The sequence below is a fragment of the Trachypithecus francoisi genome, unplaced genomic scaffold (assembly GCF_009764315.1).
Source record: "Trachypithecus francoisi isolate TF-2019V2 unplaced genomic scaffold, Tfra_2.0 Lachesis_group3, whole genome shotgun sequence".
In the NCBI taxonomy this organism is placed as follows: domain Eukaryota; kingdom Metazoa; phylum Chordata; class Mammalia; order Primates; family Cercopithecidae; genus Trachypithecus; species Trachypithecus francoisi.
The window spans coordinates 100,246,199-100,252,198 of record NW_022681468.1 but is presented as its reverse complement, the minus strand read 5'-3'; positions in this window follow the sequence as shown (position 1 = coordinate 100,252,198).

Sequence of the window (6,000 nt, the reverse complement as noted above, 5' to 3'; positions counted from 1 at the left end):
GTATAATTTTGAGTGCTTTTCATTTTATTAATTTCAAGTTTTATTCCCTGTATTCAGCTCTCCAAACTGGGCTTGCAAGGGCTGTGGAGTAGTGAGGCCTGTAGGTGTACGTGGTGGCAAAGAGGGCTGCTGGGGTTCTTCTGCTTACCTTTTCCACACAATGTGAGGTTCCTCCTGACTCTGGGCAGATCTGATCCAGGCAGGGAGATAGGGCTGCAGCAGCTAGGTGACTCCACATTGCCCCCCTGGACTTCTGGTTTCCACTCCCCTGCTGCACTCCAACGCTCTCCCTTCGACATTCCAGACAAATCTTATCTTTATATTCATTGCTTTGATCCTTTCTTGTGAGGGGGATGAGCACCAGGTATCTCTAATTCACCATCTTGCTGATATCACTCCTCTTTTACATTTATCACTAGTTCTTTTTTTCACTATTTTAAATTCTTAGCATTATTTTTTACAATTTGCTATGCTACATATTTTATCTCCACATCACTTCCAATACTGGAGGTATAACTTGTATAGGACATTTAGAAAGTTCTAATGCAGTTTTTGCAAATTTGACTCTACCAAAGTGCATTATCACAAGGTTAGCTGTAAGCATTTTGTCTATACATTAAAAATGTTGAAACTTCCTTAATGAATAGATATCCTTTTTGTACACCTACATTTGTGAGAGATAAATTTTCTTGCAATCACAGCTCTTTGGGTGATTGCATATGTGGTGGTGACTCATCGTGGTTTTTTATCTATCTCATCAAAAGACTTAGGTTGTTCGTCATGTCTTTCAGATGACCATATTTACAAAGCTGGGTGCACATAATTACCAACCGTAGTGATATGTGTTTATACATTTCTCTTTTTGATCTATCTCTTTTTTCTTCTCCTTTTTTTTTTTTTTTAAAGACAGAGTCTCGCTCTACTGTCCAGGCTGGAGTGCAGTGGTGCAATCTTGGCTCACTGCAACCTCCGCCTCCCATGTTCAAGCAGTTCTGTCTCAGCCTCCTGAGTAGCTGGGATTACAGGTGCCCACCACCAAGCCCAGCTTTTTTTTCTTTTTTTTTTTTTGTATTTTTAGTAGAGACAGGGTTTCACGGTGTTGACCAGGTTGGTCTCAAACTCCTGATCTCAAATGATCTGCCCACCTCAGCCTCCCAAAGTGCTGGGATTACAGGCGTGAGCCACCACACCCGGCCTTTGATCTATTTCTTTATGAACACAGTCCTCCTCCTTATAACTGCTATACCCACGCAATTGCTGTTAGTATATCTAACTGTTTATGCTTGCAAAAATGTGAATGTTACTGCCCATTTTATTGTGTAAAGTGGCCTATGAAGTGTTCTATCACGTTTTTGTATATTTCTCAAATATATCTACTTTTTAATACGCAAACAAATACCTTTTAAATAATTTTTTTTCTGAATTATGTTCTTGGGATTTTGATCTTTTGGGATTTCGACATTTGGGATAATGGCATTTAGGATTGTGTCTTTCAGGATTATGAGCAGCTCCCAGGTCAAGCACAAGAGAGGTTAAAACAGACTGATATTTGCTCTTAGAAACTTGGCTCTGCCATTCCCTAGCTGTGTGACCTCAGGTCAGATGCCTAACAGTTTGCAGCCTTGACTCCCTCAGCTGTAAAATGGGCATTAAAACAGCTACTTTGCTTGTTTTGATAATTAAATGAGATAATTCATAGACAGCACATAAACACTCCATAGGAAGCTGACCTAAAGCTCTATTAGCTACCATTGTCATGCAAGAGAGAAGGAGGGAAGAGGCATTTCAAAGCATACCAAAGGTTGGACTGTTGTAAGTCAATACTGTACACCAGGATCCCTAGTAGGAATGCTGGGTTAGTCAAGAAGTGCCCGGTAGCGGATCCCAAGGTCAGGAGATCAAGACCATCCTGGCTAACACACTGAAACCCCGTTTGTACTAAAAATACAAAAAAATTACCCGGGTGTGGCGTTGGGCGCCTGTAGCCCCAGCTATTCGGGAGGCTGAGGCGGGAGAACAGCATGAACCTGGGAGCCAGAGCTTGCAGTGAGCCGAGATGGCGCCACTGCACTCCAGCCTGGGCGACAGAGCGAGACTCTGTCTCAAAAAATAAAATGAAGGGCCCTGTATTAGTCCATTTTCATGCTACTGATAAAGATATATCCAAGACTAGGCAATTTACAAAAGAAAGAGGTTTACTGGACTTACAGTTCCACATGGCTGGGGAGGCCTCAATCATGGTGGAAGGCAAGAAGCAAGTCACATCTTACGTGGATGGCAGCAGGCAAAAAAGAGCATGTGCAGGGCAACTCCCGTTTTAAAAACCATCAGATCTCATGAGATCCATTCACTATCATGAGAACAGCACGGGAAAGACCCATCCCCATAATTAAATAGTCTCCCACCGGGTCCCTCCCACAACACGTGGGAATCATGGAAGCTGCAAGATGAAATTTGGATGGCTGGGTGCAGTGGCTCTTGCCTGTAATCCTAGCACTTTGGGAGGCCGAGGTGGGTGGATTTCCTGAACTCAGGAGTTCGAGACCAGCCTGGGCAACATGGTGAAACCCCGTCTCTACTAAAGTACAAAAGAAAAATCAGCCGGACATGGCAGTGTGCGCCTGTAGTCCCAGCTACTTGGGAGACTGAGGCATGAAAATTGCTAGAACCCCTGAAACAAAGGTTGCGGTGAGCCTAGATTGTGCCACTGCTCTCCAGCCTGGACAATAGAGCAAGACTCCATCTCAAAAAAAAAAAAAAAAAAATGAAATTTGGGTGGGAACAAAGAGCCAAACCATATCAGGCCCTATGAGCAGGTGAAACTTGAACTGGGCCTTGAAGCAGAGAAAAAAGAAGAGGGTTTTCCAAGGGGGAAGATCAGGTATAGCCAAGGCAGGAGGCAGGCATGAGTTCCATATGTTTAGAGTCCTAGTTCAGTTACAGCAGAACGACTTGCCTGAGGTCATGATGGGAGGTGAGGCTGAAAGGCTGAATGCTCAAGGGGCCTTGAGGTCCAGGCGATGGGAAGCCATGAGTCATGCCTTGGTAGGATGGCTTGGGAAGGACCAGAGAGGGAAGCAGGATACCAGCTTGGAAACTAACCAAGTAATGAGAATGTGGTAATGACACTGCCTGGGCTCATCAAAATACTCAAATACAATGTACTCAAATACAAAAAAAAAAAAATTAGCCAAGCATGGTGGTGTGCACCTGTAATCCCAGCTACTCAGGAGGCTGAGGCATGAGAATCTCTTGAACCCAGGCAACAGAAATTGCTGTGAGCCAAGATCGAGCCACTGCACTCCAGCCTGGATGACAGAGCAACACTGAATCTCAATAAATTTTTTTTTAAAAAAAAAAAAGGTGAGAAAGCACTCCACAGGGAGGGAGTGGGCTGGAGCAAGTGGCTAAAGGACACAGTTACAAAGTTTTCTGGGTTTTTAAATACTCCATTTGAGGTCCCTGTTGGCTACTCCTGATCTAGATGAAGGATTTGGCCTGTGGCTAATTAAAGGCCAAGGTGAACTGGCAGGCACCCTTGCAGATGAAGGGATGGCCCGTGCTTGGCCTGCTGCCAATCCAAGGCACTCTCTCTTTCCATCTGAGAGTGGTGGAAGCGGGAGGGGTGCAGAAGAGCAGCCTGTGATCCTTTGCTACTGGTAGTTGGTAGTTGGGTGGTGGGGGCGGGGGTGGGGAGTGGGTGGGTTCCTTTTGGTTCAGCTGTAGGAAGTTGGTGTTAACTGCCTCGTGGTGGCGGGGGGGGGGGGGGGGCTGCCCCAGACCCAGGTGTTTCCCTTTTGATGCTGCTTTAGGAAATTATCCTGAATTGGTGTCAGATTTCCTGCCCCGAGACTTTGTGTTTTCCCTTGATTCAGCTTTAGGAAGTCAGCACCAGCTGGCCTTAAGTTCCCTGCTTCCAGACACTATTCTCCTGCCTCAATGGGGGAGATTTCTCATCTCTGATTTTAGTGCCATCCCCTTGGTACTGTCCTTATGATAGTGAGTGAGTTCCCGCGAGATCTGGCCATTTGTGTGGCGCTCCCTCATCTCTCTCTTGCTCCAGGTCTGTCCATGTGACTGACCTGACTACTGCCTCTTCATCTTCCACCATGATAGTAAGTTTCCTGAGGCCTCCCTGGAAGCAGAGCAGATGCTAGCATCATGTTTCCTGTACAGCTTGTAGAACCGAGACCCAATTAAAGCTCTTTTCTGGCCGGGCACAGTGGCTCATGCCTGTAATCTCAGCACTTTGGGAGGCCGAGGCGGGCGGATCACAAGGTCAGCAGTTCGAGACCAGCTGGGCCAACATGGTGAAACCCCGTCTCTACTAAAAATACAAAAATTAGCCAGGCATAGTGCCAGGTGCCTGTAACTCCAGCTACTCTGGAGGCTGAAGCAGGAGAATTGCTTGAACCCAGGAGTCAGAGGTTGCAGTGAGCCGAGATCGCGCCATTGCACTCCAGCCTGTGCGACAGAGTGAGACTCTGTCTCAAAAAATAAAATAAAATAAAAATAAAGAAATAAATACAGCTCTTTTCTTTATAAATTACCCAGTCTCAGGTATTTCTTTTGAGCAATGCAAGAATGGCCTAATACATGAACGTTCAAAACCTTATCTTCTAGCTTTTTGGGGGAAAAAAATGTATATATATATATTGACTGGGCGGAGTGGTTCACGCCTGTAATTCCAGCATTTTGGGAGGCCGAGGCGGGTGGATCACGAAGTTTGGAGAGCGAGACCATCCTGGCTACCACAGTGAAACCCCGTCTCTACTAAAAATACAAAAATTAGCTTGGCATGGTGGCACGTGTCTGTAGTCCCAGCTACTCAGGAGACTGAGGCAGGAGAATCACTTGAACCCAGGAGGTGGAGGTTAAAGTGAGCTGAGATCATGCCACTGTACTCCAGTCTGGGTGATAGAGCGAGATGCCATCTCAAAATAAATAAATAAAATAAATAAATATAGTTAATCGTATTCACACTATAGGGCTGCAGAAAACCAGAACTCATTGCTCCTATCTAGCAGTAATTTTGTATCCATTAACCAACCTCTCACTGTCTGCCCTATAGGAAAACAGCATGTTGCTTGGTAAGAATGACACCATTTTGAAGTGAAAATGCCATAATGGATAATGTTTGACTTCTGCTTCTGCCGCAAGGTTTTTAAACAATATCTAGAGCATAGATTGCCCTTCACAAAGAAGCAATGCCTATAACATAGATAACCCCTCATACAAATGTTTAAACTCCTCCCCAGTGGTTACAAATTTCGCAAGAAAGTCTGAAGCATGACCAGCGGCATGCTTTACCAAGAAAGCTTGCTTTATAAAGGATATTTTTCAGCCAGGCACAACGGCTCACAGCTGTAATCCCAGCCCTTTGAGAGGCTGAGGTAGGAGGATTGCTTGAGCCCAGGAGTTTGAGACCAGCCTTGGCAACATGGTGAGACCTCATCTCTACGTTAAAAAAAAAAAAATTAGGTGGGCATGGTGGCACACACCTGTGGTCTCAGCTACTCAGGAGGCTGAGGTGGGAGGATCATTTGAGCTCAAGAGGTCATGGTTGCATTGAGCAGTGACCACATCACTGCCCTCCTGGGCAACAGAGCAAGACTCTGTCTCAAAGCAAAAAAATAAAAAATATATATTTTTTTCTGGAAGGCAGGTGTGGGTATCCACCCTCTCCTGTCTGCCCAAAACAAAACATCATATCTGTTTGTAACAACAGCCTCCAGTCTCACCCATGTTGCCACAAATGACAGAATGTCATTCTTTTTTTTTTTTTTTTTTTTTGAGACGGAGTCTCGCACTGTCGCCCGGGCTGGAGTGCAGTGGCCGGATCTCAGCTCACTGCAAGCTCCGCCTCCCGGGTTTACGCCATTCTCCTGCCTCAGCCTCCCGAGTAGCTGGGACTACAGGCGCCCGCCACCTCGCCCGGCTAGTTTTTTGTATTTTTTAGTAGAGACGGGGTTTCACCGTGTTAGCCAGGATGGTCTCGAT